Source organism: Salmo trutta, chromosome 17 (genome assembly GCF_901001165.1).
Source record: "Salmo trutta chromosome 17, fSalTru1.1, whole genome shotgun sequence".
NCBI lineage: Eukaryota > Metazoa > Chordata > Actinopteri > Salmoniformes > Salmonidae > Salmo > Salmo trutta.
Genome location: NC_042973.1, coordinates 4494492 through 4518572, shown reverse-complemented (window position 1 = coordinate 4518572; position 24081 = coordinate 4494492).

The following is a 24081-nucleotide window of genomic DNA, read 5'->3' as shown; positions in this document are numbered from 1 at the left end:
TGGGTGGAGGGTGAGTTACTGGGTGGAGGGTGAGTTAGTGGATGGAGGGTGAGTTAGTGGGTGGAGGGTGAGTTAGTGGATGAAGGCAAGTGGGTGGACTGTCGTCACAGCCACCACGACCACCAAGGCAGCTGCCCCAGCCACATCACACAGCCTCATCACACAGCCTCATCCCACACCACGTGCAGGCTTTCTTCAAAGGCAACATTTGAAATAATGTATTTGAAAATAATTAATTGAAGTTATCATCAAATACTTCAAATAGAAGTTGTTGATTCAGGCCATGGGGAGGGGGGTTGACCCCTGACCCCTGCTCAAATATGGCCATTCTGTTTTCCTCTCACTTATCTGTAACAGCGTTGCATGGGACCAGTGGTTGACCGAAACCCGAGAGGCTTCACTCCCCCTCTCTGAAAAAAGTGTTTGGCGAGAAGCAAGTCTTTGATGAGCTGATCCATCCAGACTCCGAGATCGTAATGAGTTTCCAGTGATCCATCCAGACTCCGAGACCGTAATGAGTTTCTAACGATCCATCCAGACTCAGAGACTGTTTTGAGTTTCCAGTGATCCATCCAGACTCCGAGACCGTAATGAGTTTCTAGCGATCCATCCAGACTCAGAGACTGTTTTGAGTTTCCAGTGATCCATCCATCCAGACTCCGAGACTGTTTTGAGTTTCCAGTGATCCATCCAGACTCCGAGACCATAATGAGTTTCTAGCGATCCATCCAGACTCAGAGACTGTTTTGAGTTTCCAGTGATCCATCCATCCAGACTCCGAGACTGTTTTGAGTTTCCAGTGATCCATCCAGACACCGAGACCGTAATGAGTTTCTAACGATCCATCCAGACTCCGAGACTGTTTTGAGTTTCCAGTGATCCATCCAGACACCGAGACCGTAATGAGTTTCCAGTGATCCATCCAGACTCCGAGACTGTTTTGAGTTTCCAGTGATCGATCCAGACTCCGAGACTGTTTTGAGTTTCCAGCGATCCATCCAGACTCAGAGACTGTTTTGAGTTTCCAGTGATCCATCCAGACTCCGAGACCGTAATGAGTTTCTAGCGATCCATCCAGACTCAGAGACGGTTTAACCTCACTAGGGGATGTGGGACGCTACCATCCCACCTGGCCAACATCCAGTGAAATTGCAGAGCGCCAAATTCAAAAACAGAAATACTCATTATAAAAATTCATGAAACATACAAGTGTTATACATCAGTTTAAAGATTAACTTCTTGTTAATCCAACCACGGTGTCAGATTTCAAAAAGGCTTTACGGCGAAAGCAAACCATGCGATTATCTGAGAACACTGCCCAGCAGACAAATCATTACAAACAGTAACAAGCCAAGTAGAGGAGTTACACAAGTCAGAAATAGTGATAAAATTAATCACTTACCTTTGATGATCTTCATATGGTTACACTCACAAGACTCCCATTTCTCAATAAATGTTTGTTTTGTTTGATAAAGTCCATGTTTATATCCAAAAACCTCAGTTTTGTCAATGCGTTTTGTTCAATAATCCACTGTCTCAAACAACATCCGGCGAAAATGTAGAGCGTGAAACTCAACAAAACAGAAATTCTCATAATAAATATACATAAAGATACAAATGTTATACACCAGCTTAAAGATAAACTTCTTGTTAATCCAACTGCAGTGTCAGATTTCAAAAAGGCTTTACGGCAAAAGCAAACCATGTGATTATCTGAGAACAGCGCCCAGCAGACAAATCATTACAAACAGTTAGCAGCCAAGAAGAGAAGTAACAAAACTCAGAAATAGCGATAAAATGTATCACTTACCTTTGATGATCTTCATATGGTTGCACTCTGAAGACTCCATGTTACACAATAAATGTTTGTTTTGTTCAATAATGTCCCTCTTTATGTCCAAAAACCTCCATTTTGTTGGTGCGTTTTGTTCAGCAATCCATTGGAACAACGCACGGTCACAACAGACAGACGAAAAATCAAAAAGTACTATAAAAGTTTGTATAAACATGTCAAACGATGTTTAAAGTCAATCCTCAGGTTGTTTTTGTCATCAATAATCAATAATATTTCAACCGGAAAAAGCTTCGTCAATAGAAAAGGAGAAACAAGCACGCTGGACTCATGTCTGGAAATTTCCACTGTCCACTCATTGAAAGTGCTGGATCTCCCTCATTTTTCAGAGAAAAAACCTGAAACAATGCCTAAAGACTGGCCACATGTAGAAGAAGTCATAGAGATCGTGAACTGGGTCCTAAGTCTTTGTATGGTGGATAGGCTTTCAATGGAAAAACAGCCTTTCAAAATAATAGTACTTCGTGGATGGCTTTTCCGCAGGTTTTCGCCTGCCATATCAGTTATGTTATACTCACAGACATTATTTTAACAGTTTTGGAAACTTTAGAGTGTTTTCTATCCAAATTACCATATGCATATCCTAGCTTCTGGGCCTGAGTAGCAGGCAGTTTACTATGGGCATGCTCCGAGACTGTTTTGAGTTTCCAGTGATCCATCCAGACTCCAAGACCGTTTTGAGTTTCCAGTGGTCCATCCATCCATCCTGACTCCGAGACTGTTATGAGTTTCCAGTGATCCATCCAGACTCAGACTATTTTAAATTTGCAGTGATCCATCCATCCAGACTCAGAGACTGTTTTGAGTTTCCAGTGATCCATCCAGACTCAGAGACTGTTTTGAGTTTCCAGTGATCCATCCAGACTCAGAGACTGTTTTGAGTTTCCAGTGTGTTAGGCCCCTTTTTGTTTTCAGCTGTTCCTCCGTCTGAGAAGCAGATTCCCCCTTTTTCCTCTATGTCATGCGGCAGAGCGTGAATTTAAACACTGACTGGCGAGGGCCTTTTTTTCTACGGTCCCCTCTCTCATTGGAAACCATCAGCTCTCCCACCAAGCTTGAGACACAAAGAGAGAGGGTCTCCCCATGGTCTGTGAATTTTATCAAGCTAATGAGATCGACAAATTCATTCACTTTCAGACCCGTCCCCTTAGGACGTTTGTTAGTCAATATGGCTGCCAGACAGGTCCGATACACCTGCTCAAAAGGTTAGAGATGTTTTTGCATCCTTGGACTACCTTTAGGTAATGTTTGTGTGGATTGTGAAGCGGCCACTTGGGTGTGTATCCCTCATTCATTATTCGAGCGCCGCCGGTCTAAACTACAGCAGGTGTATGATTTTACAACTAACGGACAGTCCCATGCTGAATTATGGACATGTACGGACAATACAGAAAAGGTCTGGATGCAGCACTCATATAATGCATTTTATCACCATTACAGTCTCAGTGCTGTAATTCTCAAGGGCCAAATTGTCTACAGTTTTTTATTCTCCTAGAGCACATCTGGCTGTCTGTCTGTCTGTCTCTCTGTCTAACCAGGACCGTTCAGGGAGTCCTGGACATCTTAAAACAAAAATTCTATGAAATTAGCTATTGCTTGCCATTAGAGTCCACTCACTTTGGGTTTTGTAACAGATGACGTTTTAAATATAGAACATAAACCCCTTAAGCTGTATAGTTCTGCTCAATATTAAACTAATATTGTGATCTCTGTATATTTCTCCTATCATTTCTTGTTTACACTTGTCTGTCTCATCATGTTTTGGTGTTGACACAAAGAAATCCTGCCTCCCCTCATCCAAGTCATGCGGTATCATGTGGCCAAAACAACTTTTCAAGCTTTTGTATACTGTTTTGGTTTATGTCAGTGTTTCTCTCTCCTCCCTGGCATAATTGCTGGGACTCTTAGACAATCACGGATTATAAAGGAAAAGCCAGCCACGTCTCAGACACTGACGCTTCACTCCCAGACGTGTTCAACATCAAGCCGCCGACTCGGGCCCCAGATGCTCACGAGGACACTGTGCTCTCGTTCACCATGACCAACATGAGTAAGTAATTTAAGCGTGTTAACCCTCGCCAGGCTGCTGGCCCAGGCGGCATCCCAAGCCACGTCCTCAGAGCATGTGCAGACCAGCTGCTTGGAGTGTTTACGGACATATTCAATCTCTCCCTACCCCAGTCTGCTGTCCCCACTTTCTTCAAGATATTCACCATTGTTCCTGTTCCCAAGAAAGCAAAGTTAACTGAATTAAATGACGATCACCCCTTCTGTCATCATGAAGTGCTTTGAGAGGCTAGTTAAGGATCATTTCACCTCCACCTTACCAGACACTATAGACTCACTATAATTCACATATCGCCGCAACAGATCCACGGACAAAGCAATCGCCATTGCACTGCACACTGCTCTATCCCACCTGGATAACGTCTCCCTCAACGTCCGCAAAACAAAGGAACTGAACGTGAACTACAGGAGACAGCAGAGAGAACACACCACCATCCACATCGACGGGCCACGGTGGAGAACTCAGATGGAATCTCGAAATATTGGTTGTGCATCATCAGTTTTTCTGCTGTCAGTCACTCAATTAGACTATGTCAGCAAAAAAAAACTAATATTGGTAAATTACTCCATTATTTTAGGAAATATATTTTTTTAAATGGTATAAACTTTGTTAATGATATCATAATTACAACTGGTGGAGTTATGACACACATGCAGCTAACAAAAAAAAATGGAAATGTCTGCTCTGTACAAAATTACAACCAACTGACTGAAGCACTGCCACAAAAATGGAGGAGGCAATTGGAAGGGGCAGAAGGTAAAGAACTTGTCTGTCGGCCTTACATTAAAGACCAAAATTGGTTAAAGAAAATTGTGATAAATAAAAAAAACTGTTTCATTTAAGGACCAAGAAATTAACAGCTGTGCCATATCGTTTTTTTTTAACTAGACAAGTCAGTTAAGAACAAATTGTTATTTTCAATTATGGCCTAGGAACAGTGGGTTAACTGCCTTGTTCAGGGATAGAACAAAATAAGTTTTATCTTGTCACTTCAGGGAATTGATCTTGCAACCTTTTGGTTTCTAGTCCAACACTCTAGCCACTAGGGTACCTGCCACCCCGTATACAGTAGGTTGCAAAAAAGAGATTTTCGATGAGCCGATTCCATGCACATGGTTTATGAACTGACACAGAAAACAATGCCCGATTCTAAATTTAAATGATTATACAAAATTCTTGCAACCAATAAAATTGTATGTATATGGCTCTCAGGTCCAGGAATGGAAAAATAATTGCAACACTTACCTGGAAATACTCTGAAAATAGCACTGCTGAGTGACTTGAAAAGCCATAGTCAGTCAATCAATAATAAAATATTTTTTGTATTATTTAGTAGAAACTATGAGAAAAGAAAGGTTCAGAACTTTTGTGAAACATTACAGTACAGTTGAAAACTATATGGCAATTAAAAATCAAAATTTGGTGGTTTTCAGCGATAGATGGGAGGGGTTGAGGGGAGCTGAATGATGGGACTGGATGGTGTTCAGAGATAGACAGGAGGGGTTGAGGGGACCTGAAGGGTGGGACTGGATGGTGTTCAGAGATAGACGGGAGGGGTTGAGGGGAGCTGAAGGGTGGGACTGGATGGTGTTCAGAGATAGACGGGAGGGGTTGAGGGTAGCTGAATGATTGGATTGGATGGTCTTCAGAGATAGAAATATATATACAGTACCAGTCAAAAGTTTGGACACACCTGCTCATTCAAGGGTTTTTCTTTATTTTTACTATTTTCTACATTGTAGAATATTAAGTGAAAACATCAAAATATGAAATAAGACATGGAAATATGTAGTAACCAAAAAAGTGTTATACAACCTTTGCCTTGATGACAGCTTTGCACACTCTTGACATTCCCTCAACCAGCTTCACCTGGAATGCTTTTCCAACAGTCTTGAAGGAGTTCCCACATATGCTGAGAACTTGTTGGCTGCTTTTCCTTCACTGCGGTCCAACTCATCCCAAACCATCTCAATTGGGTTGAGGTCGGGTGATTGTGGAGGCCAGGTCATCTGATGCAGCACTCCATCACTCTCCTTCTTGGTCAAATAGCCCTTACACAGCCTGGAGGTGTGTTGTGTCGTTGTCCTTGAAAAACAAATTATAGTTCCTCTAAGCGCAAACCAGATACAGTGACGTATTGCTGCAGAATGCTGTGGTAGCCATGCTGGTTAAGTGTGCCTTGGATTCTAAATAAATCACTGACAGGGTCACCAGCAAAGCACCCTCACAACATCACACCTCCTCCTCCATGCTTCACGGTGGGAACCACACATGGGGAGCTCATCCGTTCACCTACTCTGCGTTTCACAAACACAAGGAGGTTGAACCAAAAATCTCAAATTTGGACTCATCAGACCAAAGGACAGATTTCCACCGATCTAATGTCCATTGCTCGTGTTACTTGGCCCAAGCAAGTCTGTTCTTCTTTTTGGTGTTCTTTGGTAGTGGTTTCTTTGCAGCATATCGACCATGAAGGCCTGATTCAAGTAATCTCCTCTGAACAGTTGATTTTGAGATGTGTCTCTTGCTTTAACTCAGTGAAGCATTTATTTGGGCTGCAATTTCTGAGGCAGGTAATTCTAATGAAGTTATCCTTTGCAGCAGAGGTAACTCTGGGTCTTCCTTTCCTGTGGTGGCACTCATGAGAGTGATATTTTATTTGATGTTATTTCCCATGCCGTGTTTACACTCTCTGTCCTTGCTGTGGCTGAGAGTGTGGGATGAGGGATACAAAGGATGAAAGGAACAAGAGATGGGGTGGACAGCTAACAGCCCAGTACTGTCTCCACAGCCCAGTACTGTCTCCACAGCCCACTGCTGTCTACACAGCCCACTAATGTCTCCACAGCCCAGTACTGTCTCCACAGCCCACTACTGTCTCCACATCCCCATACTGTCTCCACAGCCCAGTACTGTGTCCACAGCCCAGTACTGTCTCCACAGCCCACTACTGTCTCCACAGCCCACTACTGTCTCCACAGCCCACTACTGTCTCCACAACCCACTACTGTCTCCACAGCCCCCTGCTGTCTCCACAGCCCCGTACTGTCTCCACAGCCCAGTACTGTCTCCACAGCCCACTGCTGTCTCCACAGCCCACTACTGTCTCCACAGCCCACTACTGTCTCCACAGCCCACTACTGTCTCCACAGCCTGTCTCCACAGCCCACTACTGTCTCCACAGCCTGTCTCCACAGCCCACTACTGTCTCCACAGCCCACTACTGTCTCCACAGCCTGTCTCCACAGCCCAGTACTGTCTCCACAGCCCACTACTGTCTCCACAGCCCACTACTGTCTCCATAGCCTGTCTCCACAGCCTGTCTCCACAGCCCACTACTGTCTCCACAGCCCACTACTGTCTCCACAGCCCATTGCTGTCTCCACAGCCCACTACTGTCTCCACAGCCCACTACTGTCTCCACAGCCCATTGCTGTCTCCACAGCCCCCTACTGTCTCCACAGCCCATTACTGTCTCCACAGCCCATTACTGTCTCCACAGCCCAGTACTGTCTCCACAGCCCACTACTGTCTCCACAGCCCACTACTGTCTCCACAGCCCACTACTGTCTCCACTGCCTGTCTCCACAGCCCCCTACTGTCTCCACAGCCCACTACTGTCTCCTCAGCCCACTACTGTCTCCACAGCCCACTACTGTCTCCACAGCCCAGTACTGTCTCCACAGCCCAGTACTGTCTCCACAGCCCAATACTGTCTCCACAGCCCACTACTGTCTCCACAGCCTGTCTCCACAGCCCACTACTGTCTCCACGGCCTGTCTCCACAGCCCACTACTGTCTCCACAGCCCACTACTGTCTCCACAGCCTGTCTCTACAGCCCGCTACTGTCTCCACAGCCCACTACTGTCTCCACTGCCTGTCTCCACAGCCGCTACTGTCTCCACAGCCCAGTACTGTCTCCACAGCCCCCTACTGTCTCCACAGCCCACTACTGTCTCCACAGCCCACTACTGTCTCCACAGCCCACTACTGTCTCCACAGCCCAGTACTGTCTTCACAGCCCACTACTGTCTTCACAGCCCACTACTGTCTCCACAGCCTGTCTCCACAGCCCACTACTGTCTCCACAGCCCAGTACTGTCTTCACAGCCCACTACTGTCTCCGCAGCCCACTACTGTCTTTTATGTCTGCCCGGAGCGGTGTGTTTGTGTGTGTATGTGTGTGTGTGTGTGTTTTATGTCATTAATTTATTGTTGTGTCTCTGTGTAACTGTGACTTTACCAATGTTTTCCCACTGAAGTGTAATAGACTTCTATGTGGTTACCACACCATGATAATCCAGGTACCATAGTGGGGGGTCAAAGGGAAATACACTGCTTTCACAAAGTATTCACACCCCTTTAACATTTTGTTGTGGAATTTAAAATGGATAACATTTACATTGTTTTGGTCACTGGCCTATGCACAACACCCTAAAATGTCAAGTTGAAATTATGTTTTTTGAAATGTTTACTAATTCATTAAAATTAAGAATCTGAAATGTCTTGAGTCAATAAGTATTCCGCCTCCTTTGTTATGTTAAATCTAAATAAAAGTAACATAATAAGTTGCATGGCCAAATGTTTCACAATCCAAGTGTGTAAAGCTCTTAGAGTACGGTATGTTCAGCGTCTTACCTAGAAAAACTCACAGCTGTATTCACTGCCAAAGGTGCTTCTACAAAGTATGTGAATACTTATGTAAATGAGATATTTCTGTTTCATTTCCAATACATTTCCAATACATTTCTAAAAAGATGTTATCACTTTGTCATTATGGGGTATTCTATGTAAAATGTGGGAAAAAACTCAAAGGGGTATGAATACTTCCTGAAGACGCTGTATGTAGACTGTGTACATTTTGTGGATTTGTGAAGTTACTGTAAATAAATAATTTTTTGCCCACATTGATTTACACAGTTCATCAGTTGCTGTAGAGGAGCAAAGAGCTTTTATATTGTAATGTAATGTAAAAAAAAACCAGCAAGACGAGGTCCATACTTAGAGCTCTCTCCTGCGTGAAGCCACTGTCTGTCTCCATAAAACCATTCAGGGGTATCGTCTGTTAACTGGATGTGCCGTCTTCAGCTCCTAGCTGAACTTGTCACAGTATCTTTGCCTCTGTGATTAATGTTCCTGGAGAAACTAACTGGTGAGATAGCAAGTTGTGTATTATAGGAGCTTACGGGCATAATGTACCGTGATCGTCACCCCCCCCCCCTCCCTCCCTCCCCTGGAACTGTACTTTAAAACGATGAGCCTTGAAAATATGGCATACATTCCCCCTTTCCCTGTGTGCTATTGGGAAAGTGCTCTTCGGCATCGCTTGGATTCTACAGAGCATTATTTCTGCAAGTCTTCCTGCATGTCTGATGACTACTCCCAGCTTTCCCATGGCTTCTAATTACAGGTTTGACTTCCTTCCATCCAGGAAGAGACGAGGAACCACAGCTGGGGCGCTAAGGGACGGCAGAGGGCAAGGTGGAGAGAATGACGGAACAACATTGTTGGCGAATACGAGGGAATCCTCATTTTCACCTTGTAAAAGAGGGGTGAGGAAGGGACACACTGGGAACACACTCTATTGAATCAGTGTTGTTTCAACGTAATTTGTCAATGTATTGAGACGTGGAATGAACGTGGAAAATGCTTTGGATTTGAAAAAAAAAGTCATCAACTGGTACTGTTTTCATCTCATTTCAACCAGCGTTGTAAACACTGAAATGAGGGTAAAACACTGAAATGAGGGTAAAACACTGAAATGAGGGTAAAACTTCAACTTAAATACATTACCTGACTAACAGGTTGTTACAGCAATTTAATTTTTAACATAATCATCAGACCGACATATACGTTGAAATTGAGTCGAAAATTCCATGTAGAACCCTAGAAAATCTTTTTCATATTTGATTAGACAGATTTTAGTCGACCTTGTTTAAAATGGTATGTTTGAATCAACGTCATTTGTTTAAACTTAATGCTATCAACCTAAATAAAGAGGTATATCGAAATGAAATGTGAAGCCGTAGTCCAATGATTCCTGCCTGAACAGTGACTCCTACTGGTATATGAGAAGTAATGCACTTCAGTGAGAATTGTCTACATCTATGTACCCTGCTTCACTATGGAAACAAGCCGTGTTCGATGAGCTATCATGTTATCACACTTTTTTTTGAGTGGGTGGCAGAGGGGACCAAGAACCAGACATGGGTGGCAATGGGTAAATCAGCTAATTGTATCACAAATAGCATTGCAATTTGGCTTACACTGCAACGCATTGCATTGAATAACTGTTTCGACTACACATATTTGTCTGCACCTAATTTATTCAAATAAATCCATTTGAAAAAAGAACATAGGGAAAATATTCAATTTAATAATCATGTTCAGTTGTAACTCCCCCTTCAAATATATGTTCGCCCTCCAAGGAATTTCAACACAATTTAAAAGCTCTAAAATGCTAATTTGGAGAACAGTAAAAAAAAAGAAAAAAAAAAGACTCCAGCCATGATCACATTGGCTGCTGGAGCTCCATTCACCTCTGTCAAGTCAAATAGACGTTGCCATCTTCCACCTCTGCATTGCTTTCATAAACTCAACCGAGAGAGATGTGCAGCTTCCTCTCTCCATAGTCCTAAAGCCAGCCAGCCAATCACAGCCTTCGACCGCTCCAAGGCACCTGCTACCTAAATATCATTGACTAGTTGAAAGGGAACTCTAACTTTTCTTACAAAAGCTGTATTTGAAAGTAAAATCGGTGTGAGGTTGGGTTTATGTACATTGACATCTGACTTGCCTAAAAGACACCATCATTTCAACGTGAAGCTAGGTCCACGGTTGATTGTATCTTTGGAAGCTGAGAAGTAGTTACCGTTAGTCCTATACATAAGGATGCAAAATTCATTATATTAATGATGTTAAACCCCTAGAGTCGATTGACGCAACAGTGCGTCAGTTTAAGTAACATAGAAAAAGAATCCAGATCAAAATCCGTCAGTTTAAGATAGAGATGGATGTGTCTCCATCGACTGCATCCGCCGATGTCGGACTTCCGCATCTGCGGTGAAAGGTGCCGTAGCTAGAGAGGTGTTTGTCAGATCATGAGAGATCCCGAAAAATCTGTCTTCTTACGAAAACGTCTGTAGCGTCTGATCGGTTTGACCTACAAACTATTATAACCGCTCTTTGGAAAGGGGAGAATCTCAGGAACCGTTTTGCCCCCACAAGTGTCACGGGACTCATCTGAAGGTAACCAGTATCGTTTCTCTTTAATTATGGAAATATGAAGGTAGTTCATCATGATTTTTTTTTTATACATTTCCCGAGCTTTCTTAAATCTCCTAGATTTAGGACCTAACAATCTTGTTTCTTCTTATTTATATTTTCTGCCAGTCTTTGTTGCAATTTACGAATGTGTTATTCAATGTATTTCATAGTAGTAAAGGCCAAATTAAATATTTCATCAAATCATTTTCAATGTTGATACCTAAAGGGGTCCTAAATTCTAAGTCAAATACACTCTATATACAAATGTACATTGGTATAAAGGATCGGGAGACAGGAGCAGGAATGCGTAATCGTTTTTTTTTATTTCCCAAATCCGAGCGTGTTGTGTAAAGGCATGGGGACAAAGACCAAACAAACACGTATACAAAACACAGGGTTGAACCCCAAACAAAAGAGCGAGGAGTACCTGGAATAAATAACACTAGTGCACAATGATTATCACATGGGACGAGACCCGTAATCATCTACACAATATACGTGGCACAAAAGTCAAAACAACACAGCACAGGTACTCACACGACCAATGGACACTGTAACAATAATCAACAGGACAATGGTGAACAAAGGGCACATTTATACGAATACAATCAGTGGGAATGGGGACCAGGTGTGCGTAATGACACAGTTCCGGAGGGATCCGTGACAGGACACCCCTTCAAATTAGTGGATTTGGCTATTTCAGCCATACCCGTTGCTGACAGGTGTATAAAATTGAGCACACAGCCATGCAATCTCTATAGACAAACATCGAAAGTAGAATGGACAGTACTGAAAAGCTCAGTGACTTTCAACGTAGCACCGTCATAGGATGCCACCTTTCCAACAAGTCAGTTTGTCAGATTTCTTCCCTGCTAGAGCTGCCCTGGTCAACTGTAAGTGATGTGCTGAAGCGTGCAACACTCACTACCACATTCAGCACAATAACTGTTTGTCGGGAGCTACATGAAATGGGTTTCCATGGCCGAGCAGCCACACACAAGCCGAAGATCACCATGCACAATGCCAAGCATCGCCTGGAGTGGTGTAAAGCTCACCACCATTGGACTCTGGAGCAGTGGAAACTCGTTCTCTGGAGTGATGAATCATGCTTCACCATCTGTCAGTCCGACGGACGAATTTGGGTTTGGCGGATGCCAGGACAACGCTACCTGCTCCAATGCATAATGCCAACTGTAAAGTTTGGTGGAGGAGGAATATTGGTCTGGGGCTCTTTTTCATGTTTCAGGCTAGGCCCCTTAGTTCCAGTGAAGGGAAATATTAACGCTATAGCATACAATAAAATTCTAGACGATTCTGTGCTTCCATCTTTGTGGCAACAATTTGTGGAAAGTTTCTATGTGGAATTTTCAATGCAATTTCAACTTGGAAGTTTAAATATATTGAAGTTGAACTTTTACCCTAACTTAAACCTTATCAAACACTGGTTAAAGAAATGACAACACCACTTGTTGATTACTTTTTTCAAATCCAACACATTTCACACATTGATTCCACGTCCAAATATACTGCTCAAAAAAATAAAGGGAACACTTAAACAACACAATGTAACTCCAAGTCAATCACACTTCTGTGAAATCAAACTGTCCACTTAGGAAGCAACACTGATTGACAATAAATTTCACATGCTGTTGTGCAAATGGATTAGACAACAGGTGGAAATTATAGGCAATTAGCAAGACACCCCCAATAAAGGAGTGGTTCTGCAGGTGGGGACCACAGACCACTTCTCAGTTCCTATGCTTCCTGGCTGATGTTTTGGTCACTTTTGAATGCTGGCAGTGCTTTCACTCTAGTGGTAGCATGAGACGGAGTCTACAACCCACACAAGTGGCTCAGGTAGTGCAGCTCATCCAGGATGGCACATCAATACGAGCTGTGGCAAGAGGTTTTACTGTGTCTGTCAGCGTAGTGTCCAGAGCATGGAGGCGCTACCAGGAGACAGGCCAGTACATCAGGAGACGTGGAGGAGGCCGTAGGAGGGCAACAACCCAGCAGCAGGACCGCTACCTCCGCCTTTGTGCAAGGAGGAGCAGGCGGAGCACTGCCAGAGCCCTGCAAAATGACCTCCAGCAGGCCACAAATGTGCATGTGTCTGCTCAAACGGTCAGAAACAGACTCCATGAGGGTGGTATGAGGGCCCGACGTCCACAGGTGGGGGTTGTGCTTACAGCCCAACACCGTGCAGGACGTTAGGCATTTGCCAGAGAACACCAAGATTGGCAAATTCGCCACTGGCGCCCTGTGTTCTTCACAGATGAAAGCAGGTTCACACTGAGCACATGTGACAGACGTGACAGAGTCTGGAGACGCCGTGGAGAACGTTCTGCTGCCTGCAACATCCTCCAGCATGACCGGTGGGTCAGTCATGGTGTGGGGTGGCATTTCTTTGGGGGGCAGCACAGCCCTGCATGTGCTCGTCAGAGGTAGCCTGACTGCCATTAGGTACTGAGATGAGATCCTCAGACCCCTTGTGAGACCATATGCTGGTGCGGTTGGCCCTGGGTTCCTCCTAATGCAAGACAATGCTAGACCTCATGTGGCTGGAGTGTGTCAGCAGTTCCTGCAAGGGGAAGGCATTGATGCTATGGACTGACCCGCCCGTTCCCCAGACCTGAATACAATTGAGCACATCTGGGACATCATGTCTCGCTCCATCCACCAACGCCACGTTGCACCACAGACTGTCCAGGAGTTGGCGGATGCTTTAGTCCAGGTCTGGGAGGAGATCCCTCAGGAGACCACCCGCCACCTCATCAGGAGCATGCTCAGGCATTGTAGGGAGGTCATACAGGCACGTGGAGGCCACACACACTACTGAGCCTCATTTTGACTTGTTTTAAGGACATTACATCAAAGTTGGATCAGCCTGTAGTGTGGTTTTCCACTTTAATTTTGAGTGTGACTCCAAAACCAGACCTCCATGGGTTGATAAATTGGATTTCCATTGATTATTTTTGTTTGATTTTGTTGTCAGCACATTCAACTATGTAAAGAAAAAAGTATTTAATAAGATTATTTCTTTCAGATCTAGGATGTGTTGTTTAAGTGTTCCCTTTATTTTTTTGAGCAGTGTACATTGACAGATTAAATTGAAACAACGTTTCTTCAACCAGTATGCCCTTGTGGGGAGGGAGGGAGCCGACCTGGGTTCCAATAGTATGTGTTTTCTAAAGCACTGTGAACATCTGATTGAGCCTGCAGAGAATACAAGATCAGTGGGGTTTTGAAAGAAAATCAACACTATTTGAACCCTTGTCTGGTCTTTCATACTGTGCAGTACAATACATTTACATTTGAGTCATTTAACAGAGGCTGTTATCCAGAGCAACTTACAGTCATCTTTGTTTTCTGTTCTGTTTCCTTCTGCTTCAACCCTAGCCAGTCAGCCCCTATGCAAATGGTCATGCGCCGTCACAATCTTCTCTGTTTCTCTGCCACTGCTCTCTGTTCTTCTATCCTATCATCTCTCCCTTCTGCTAAATTATTTCTCCCGCCTGTCTCCTGATTCTGTCTCATCGAGCCTACTCTTCACCCTTTCTGCATCCTATGACTCGCACTGTCCCCTTTCCTTCCTTCCTGCCGGCTCGGCCCTCCCCTCCTGCTCTGTGGCTGAATGACTCATTGTGAGCTTACAGAACAGGACTGTGGGTAGCTGAGCATAAATGGAGAAAAAATAAACTTCCGCGGGACCTATCATCCTTTCACTTTCTCCTCTCTACCTTCTCTTCCTCTGTATCTGCTACTAAAGCCACTTTATATCACTCTAAATGTTAAGCTTCTGAATATAACCCTAGGAAACTCTTTTCCACCTTCTACTCCCTCCTTAGTCCTCCACCCCCTCCCTCCTACCTCTCTGCGGACAAATTTGTCAAACACTTTGAAAAGAAGGTTGATGACATCCGCTTCTCATTCACTCAGCCTATTGATTCCACTGGTCCCACTCACACAGAAGTACCCTACGCCTTGACCTCTTTCTCCCCTCTCTCTCCAGATAAAATCCTACTAATATTGAGGTCTAGCCATCTGACAACCTGCCCGCTCGATCCCATCCCATCCCCTCCTCCCTTCACCAGACCATCTCTGGAGACTTTCTTCCATTCCTCACTTCCCTCATCAACTCATTAATGACCCCTGGCTGCATCCCCTTTGACTTGAAAATTGCCAGTCGCTCCCTTCCTCAAAACAACAAACATTTGACCATCTCTCTCACTATCTCTCTCAGAACTATCTTCACGACCCTAACCACCCTAACCAGTCAGTCTTCAAGATGGGTCTTCGACACCGTAAACCATCAGCTCTTCCTCTCCTCCCTGTCAGGGCTGGGCGTCTCTGCCAGGTGACGTGGAGACGATCTGTGTCTGCACTCTCACTACTGGTGTCCCCCAGGGCTTTGTTCTAGGCCCTCTCCTCTTCTCTCTATACACCGTCACAGAGCTCTGTCATATCCTCACCTGGTCTCTCCTATCATTGCTATGCGTATGACACTCAACTACTTTTCTCCTTCCCTTCCTTCTGACACCCAGGTGGCGAAACGCATCACTGCGTGCCTAGCAGATATCTCAGCTTGGATGATGGCCCACCCCCACAACCTCAACCTCGACAAGACAGAGCTGCTCTTCCATCCGGGAAGGCCTGCCCGCTCCAAGACCTCTCCATCACATTTGACAACTTCACGGTGTCCCCTTCCCAGAGTGTTCCCCTCCCACAGCGGTAAAAATATGGTAAAATGAGAGAGTGTATAGTACTCAACAAATCATCCTATAGCACTCATACAGCCCTCTCTGCTTCCTCAGGTATCCACCAACCATACATATTTTATTGACGCCAGAGCTGCTTTCTGTGGTCAGCCACAGGTGCAGGGAAATGGCTGCCTCTCACTAGGCTGTGAGAAGTGTCAGGAGAAATGAAGGGAACGGCAGAGACTGGCAACCCGAGCTGTCAAGTCGGGCAGGAAAAGTAACTTTTCTCCACTGCTTTCAGATGAGGGATGGACAGGAGAGAAAGAGAGAGACAGAGATTGAGAGAGAGAGATTGAGAGAGAGAGAGATTGAGAGAGAGAGAGAGAGAGAGAGAGAGAGAGAGAGAGAGAAAGAGAGAGTCCCAAGTCTCAGCCAGGTCACACTTGGCCGGCCGTGCCTCTGTTACCCAATCCATCACGCTCCCAGAGGAGGATGACAGGATGACAGGTCCTTGAGCTGGGAGAGCCGGCAACAGGTGCACACAGCTCTCTGTTCCCCAGGAAACTGTGGTCTATGTTTTATTATTTTATTTTTGGAGAAAAAAAATTGAAGCAAGGGGTTGTGGAGTGAAGTGTGTATGTGTCTGTGAGTGTGTGTGTGTGTCTGTGAGTGTGTGTGTGTGTGTGTGTATGTGTGTATGTGTGTGTGTGTGTGTATATGTGTGAGATAAATGGTTGCTGATATTGGATATTACTACATTCCCCATAAATCCGTGCCAGAATCCTTATGATGGATCGGAACCAATGAATTGTTAGACGATGACTTGACAGACGTTGACACCGGATGGATGTGAGACAGTGAAAGGTTTCAGATACTGTTTCAGAGTTTGACTGGGTCTGCTTACTCATGGGCCTTCACACTATGCACAATAGTGTTAGTGAGCTTTCCATCTTCATAACAAAGTCATATCAATGTCATACGGGGTGGCAGGTAGCCTAGTGGTTAGAGCGTTGGACTAGTAACCGGAAGGTTGCAAGATCAAATCCCTGAGCTGACAAGGTAAAAATCTTTCTGCCCCTGAACAAGGCAGTTAAACCACTGTTCCTAGGCTGTCATTGAAAATAAGAGTTTGTTCTTAACTGACTTGCCTAGTTAAGTAAAGAAAACAATATCATGTGTCTACTTAGCTTAAGTACATCCCTGCTTCACATGGAGGGGGACTACACTCCTTCTTATCATGTGAGTGTCCTGTCATGTGATGTTCTGTCTGAATCCTGTCCTGGACTGTCCTGGCCTATTCTGTCATGGCTTACTGATCTCTTCTGAAAACACCAGGGGGTTCCCCACATATCTGTAATACTTTTGTGTCTTTGATAACCCCCTTAATCCCTGAGATTGACTGAATAAGTGCATGGTGTGTGTGTGTGTGTGTGTGTGTGTGTGTGTGCGTGTTAAAATGGTTGCTGAAGTCTAAACTCCTGGGATTGGCAGTGTCTGCAGACCTTATGGCTTAATAATCACCAATAGCTCATATACGCTATGCTCAGGAGAGCAGAGCTCAGCATACACATTTTATAATGATTATTATTATTTTATCTGCATGAATGAATGAGTCAGACAAGGTTAAGTTAATTTGAGCATTTGAAATGGTCTTTCACACTAAATGGGGTTTCATACTAAATGGGGTTTCAAACTAAATGGGGTTTCAAACTAAATGGTCTTTCATACTAAATGGGGTTAGGGTTAGTTTGCTTTTCTGACGATGTATAGCTCAGTAATGACACGTTTTTTATGAACCTAGTTCAAGTTTAACAACTGTATGTGGTATAAGGAAAACAAAATGTTAAGCCCAGTAATCTTTTCATTGCAGACATATTGGGAATGGAAAGGCTTTGAAGGAAATCCCACACAGTAGCATGTGTTATGGAACGCTGTGGGAAGGTGCCTGCTGGGCGAAAGGGTGTTTCTGTGGGGTGTCTGTCTGTCTGTCTGTCTGTCTGTCTGTCTGTCTGTCTGTCTGTCTGTCTGTCTGTCTGTCTGTCTGTCTGTCTGTCTGTCTGTCTGTCTGTCTGTCTGTCTGTCTGTCTGTCTGTCTGTCTGTCTGTCTGTCTGTCTGTGTGTGTGTGTGTGTGTGTGTGTGTGTGTGTGTGGGTGGGTGTGTGTCTGGGTGTGTGTCTGGGTGTATGTCTGGGTGTGTGTGTCTGGGTGTGTGGTGGCTGAGGGCCACACAAGATGCTGAACTTGTAAACGCCCGCATTACTATCAAAAGCCTGGCTATTCACAGGCATACTTGATTAGTAAAGGGGATATTCACAGGCATACTTGATTAGCAAAGGCCAGCCGTCACTGGCAGCGTGAAAGACAGATGGACGGCTCTCTAACACTCTTCTGACTCCTTGAACACAACATATGTTTTTGTAGTTGTATTGTTGTGTACAACATAAAAAAATCTAATTGCTAATAGTGGCCTTGTGGTTAGAACATTTGACCATTAGCAAAAATGTTGCTGGTTTGAATACCCGAGTCGACAAAGGTGGAAAAAAATCATTCGATGTGCAATTAAGCAAGGCATTTAAACCTAATTTACTCCAGGGATGCCGTACTACTATGGCTGACCCTGTAAAACAACACATTACACTGCACCTATCATACTACTATAGCTGACCCTGACCTGTCTGGTATATGTGGTCTTAAAAAAAATAAGGATATAGATGATTATATATACAGCTAGATATATATATATATATATATATATATATATATATATATATATATATACAAGATCTGTTGTTTTTCATAGCACACCCAGTTTTCTGTGAAATCATACTGTACTGTAAATGTCTCCCACTTTTCACGGCCACATAAACTTGACATTGAAATAGTTGTGTTTGTTTCTTGTAAGCCCAAACAAAAGCGTACTTAAAGATCCAATGCAGTCATTTTTTATCTCAATATCAAATCATTTAACAATTGTTAATTAAGTACCTTACTGTGATTGTTTTCAAGTAAAATGGTCAAAAAGAAACAAGAATAGATTCATAGCATATAGCAAACTTAAACTAGCTGTGATTGGCAGAGAGGTTTGGAACTCTCGTTCTTTTTGGAATCATCGACGGGGCTGTATCGGACCAGGTTGAGTGCTTCAAGTTCCTCGGTGTCCACATCACCAACAAACTATCATGGTCCAAACATACCAAGACAATCGTAAAGAGGGCACGACAACGCCTATTCCCCCCTCAGGAGACTGAAAAGATTTGGCATGGGTCCTCAGATCCTCAAAAATGCTGTAAAATAGTCATATGTTTGAGAAATTGAAGTAATAGCATTTCTAAGGTATTTGAATAACGCGCCACAGGATTCAACTGGCTGTTGAGTAGGTGGGACGATTTCGTCCCGCCGGCCCTAGAGAGGTTAATCTAACCACATTGTCCGGTTTCAAAAAGGCTTTACAGCGAAAGCAAAACATTAGATTATGTTAGGAGAGTACATAGCCAAAAACAATCACACAGCCATTTTCAAAGCAAGTATATATGTCACAAAAACCCAAAACACCGCTAAATGAAGCACTAACCTTTGATGATCTTCATCAGATGACACTCCTAGGACATTATGTTAAACAATACATGCATGTTTTGTTCAATCAAGTTCATATTTATATCCAAAAACAGCTTTTTACATTGGCATGTGATGTTCAGAACATGCATTCCCACCCAAAACTTCCAGTTAATTTACTAAATTACTCATCATAAACGTTGACAAAATACATAACAGTTATTTTAAGAATTATAGATACAGAACTCCTTTATGCAATCGCGGTGTCAGATTTTAAAATAGCTTTTCGGCGAAAGCACATTTTGCAATATTCTGGGTACATAGCTCAGCCATCACGGCTAGCTATTTTGACACACGCCAAGTTCGGGGCTCACTAAACTCAGAATTACTATTAGAAAAATTGTATTACCTTTGCTGATCTTCATCAGAATGTACTCCCAGGACTGCTACTTCCACAAGAAATGTTGTTTTTGTTCCAAATAATCCATAGTTATGTCCAAATACCTCCGTTTTGTTTGTGCGTTCAGGTCACTATCCAAAGGGTAACGCGCGAGTGCATTTCGATACAAAAAAATTCGAAATGTTCCTTTACCGTACTTAGAAGCATGTCAAACGCTGTTTAAAATCTATTTTTATGGTATTTTTCTCGTAAAATAGCGATAATATTCCAACCGGACAATAGTGTATTCTTTCAAATGGGAAAAACTAAAATAAAACAGCATGGTCGCGGGACCGTGCATATCCAATCTCTTAGTCACCAGGCAGACCACTGACAAACTGAGCTACTGTACTCTGTCCAGAGACAGGAGACGCCTCAATCCGCTTTCTGAAGGCTTTAGAGAGCCAATGGAAGCCTTAGAAAGTGCTACGTAACCCCACAGATTCTGTAGTTTCGATAGAGAACCAAAAGAAGGACTACAAATTCTCAGACAGGCCACTTCCTGCTTGGAATTTTCTCAGGTTTTTGCCTGCCATATGAGTTCTGTTACACTCACAGACACAATTCAAACAGTTTTAGAAACGTTAGAGTGTTTTCTATCCAGATCTACTAATTATATGCATATTCCAGTTTCTGGGCAAGAGTAGTAACCAGATTAAATCGGGTACGTTTTTTTCATCCGGCCGTGAAAATACTGCCCCCTATCCACAACAGGTTTTAACATTAGAAGCCTACTCCCTAAGTTTGTTTTACTCACTGTTTTAGCACACTCTGCCAACCCGGATGTCTTAGCCGTGTCTGAATCCTGGATTAGGAAAACCATCAAAAACCCTGAAATCTCCATCGCTAACTGTAACATTTTCCGCCAAGATAGAACTGCCAAAGGGGGCGGTGTTGCAATCTACTGCAAAGATAGCCTGCAGAGTTCTGTATCACTATCCAAGTCTGTACCCAAACAATTCGAGCTTCTACTTCTAAAAATGCACCTTTCCAGACACAAGTCTCTCACTGTTGCCGCTTGCTATAAATCACCCTCTGCCCCCAGCTGTGCCCTGGAACCAAATGTGAATTGATTGCCCCCCCCATCTATCTTCTGAGCTCGTGCTACTAGGTGACCTAAACTGGGACATGCTTAACACCCCTGCCATCCTACAATCTAAGCTTGATGTCCTCAATCTCACACAAATTATCAATGAACCTACCAGGTACAACCCCAAATCCGTAAACACGGGCACCCTCATAGATGTCATCCTAACTAACTCGCCCTCCAAACTCTGCTGTTTTCAATCAAGATCTCAGCGATCAGTGCCTCATTGCCTGCATCCATAATAGGTCTGCGACCAAACGACCACCCCTCATCAGTGTCAAACGCTCCCTAAAACACTTCTGCGAGCAGGCCTTTCTAATCGACAAGGCCTTTCTAATCAACTAGGAATAGATATAGTCCTTGGTTCACTCCAAACCTGTCGCCCTTGACCAGCACAAAAACATCCTGTGGCGTTCTGCATTAGCATCGAATAGCCCCCGTGATATGCAACTTTTCAGGGAAGTTAGGAACAAATATACACAGGCAGTTAGAAAAGCTAAGGCTAGCTTTTTCAAACAGAAATTTGCATCCTGTAGTACTAACTCAAAAAAGTTCTGGGACACTGTAAAGTCCATGGAGAATAAGAGCACCTCCTCCCAGCTGCCCATTGCTCTGAGGCTGGGAAACACTGTTACCACCGATAAATCCACTACAATTGAGAATTTCAATAAGCATTTCTCTACGGCTGGCCATGCTTTCCACCTGGCTACCCCTACCCCGGTCAACAGCCCGGCACCCTCCACAGCAATCTGCCAAAGCCCCCACCATTTCTCCATCACCCAAATCCAGTTAGCTGATGTTCTGAAAGAGCTGCAAAATCTGGACCCATATAAATCAGCCGGGCTAGACAATCTGGACCCTCTCTTTCTAAAATCATCTGCCGAAATTGTTGCAACCCCTATTACTAGCCTGTTCAACCTCTCTTTCATATCGTCTGAGATTCCCAAAGATAGGAAAGCTGCCGCGGTCATCCCCCTCTTCAAAGGGGGTGACACTCTAGACCGAAACTACTACAGACCTATATCTATCCTACCCTGTCTTTCTAAGGTCTTCGAAAGCCAAGTTAACAAACAGATTACCGACCATTTCGAATCCCACCGTACCTTCTCTGCTATGCAATCTGGTTTCAGAGCTGGTCATGGGTGCACCTCAGCCACGCTCAAGATCGTAAACGACATCATAACGGCCATCGATAAGAGACATTACTGTGCTGCCGTATTCATCGACCTGGCCAAGGCTTTCGACTCTGTCAATCACCACGTTCTTATTGACAGACTCGACAGCCTTGGTTTCTCAAATGATTGCCTCGCCTGGTTTACCAACTACTTCTCTGATAGAGTTCAGTGTCAAATCGCAGGGCCTGTTGTCCGGACCTCTGGCAGTCTCTATGGGTGTGCCACAGGGTTCAATTCTCGGGCCGACTCTCTTCTCTGTACACTCTCTTCTCTGATGTCGCTCTTGCTGCTGGTGATTCTCTGATCCACCTCTACGCAGACGACACCATTCTGTATACTTCTGGCCACTCTTTGGACACTGTGTTAACTAACCTCCAGATGAGCTTCAATGCCATACAACTCTCCTTCCGTGGCCTCCAACTGCTCTTAAACGCAAGTAAAACTAAATGCATGATATTCAATTGATCACTGCCTGCACCTGCTCACCCGTCCAGCATCACTACTCTGGACGGCTCTGACTTAGAATACGTGGACAACTACAAATACCTGGGTGTCTGGTAAACTCTCCTTCCAAACTCACATTAAGCATCTCCAATCCAAAATTAAATCTAGAATCAGCTTCCTATATCGCAACAAAGCATCCTTAACTCATGCTGCCAAACATACCCTCGTAAAACTGACCATCGTACCGATCCTTGACTTCGGTGATGTCATCTATAAAATAGCCTCCATCACTCTACTCAACAAACTGGATGCAGTCTATCACAGTGCCATCTGTTTTGTCACCAAAGCCCCATACACTACCCACCATTGCGACCTGTACCCTCTCGTTGGTTGGCCCTCGCTTCATACTCGTCGCCAAACCCACTGGCTACAGGTCATCTACAAGTCTTTGCTAGGTAAAGCCCCGCCATATCTCAGCTCACTGTTCACCATAGCAGCACCCACTCATAGCACGCGCTCCAGCAGGTATATCTCTCTGGTCACCCCCAAAGCCAATTCCTCCTTTGGTCGTCTTTCCTTCCAGTTCTCTGCTGCCAATGGCTGGAACGAACTGCAAAAATCTCTGAAGCTGGAGACTCGTATCTCCCTCACTAGCTTTAAGCACCAGCTGTCAGAGCAGCTCACAGATCACTGCACCTGTACATAGCCCATCTGTAAATAGCCCATCTATCTACCTACCTCATCCCCATACTGTATTTATTTATTTATTTATTTATCTTGCTCCTTTGCACCCCAGTATCTCTACTTGCACATTCATATTCTGCACATCTACCATTCATTGCCTTAACTTACCTCATTTGCACTCACTGTATTTAGACTTTTTGCTTTCTTTTGTTCTACTGTATTATTGACTGTATGTTTTGTTTATTCCATGTGTAATTCTGTGTTGTTGTATGTGTCGAATTGCTATGCTTTATCTTGGCCAGGTCGCAGTTGCAAATGAGAACGTGTTCTCAACTAGCCTACCTGGTTAAATAAAGGTGAAATAAATAACATTTAAAAAAATAGCCTCCACATTGACTCTGTACCGTAACACCCTATATATAGCCTCCACATTGACTCTGTACCGGTACCCCCTGTATATAGCCTCCACATTGACTCTGTACCGTAACACCCTGTATATAGCCTCCACATTGACTCTGTACCGTAACACCCTGTATATAGCCTCACTACTGTTCTTTTATTGTTGCTTCTTAAATATGTGTTTATATTGTTTAAATTTTTATGCATTTTTATAAACTTCACTGTTGTTTAAGGGTTTGTAAGTAAGCATTTCACTGTAAGGTCTACCTACACCTGTTGTATTCGGCTCATGTGACAAATAACATTTTATTTTATTTGATTAACTAATTAACCACATGGAAAGGCCAAAGCTCAATTCCACCACAACAGGCTGAAATTTCAGGCAGTCTTTTCAAACAGCTCTTACGCTTAAAG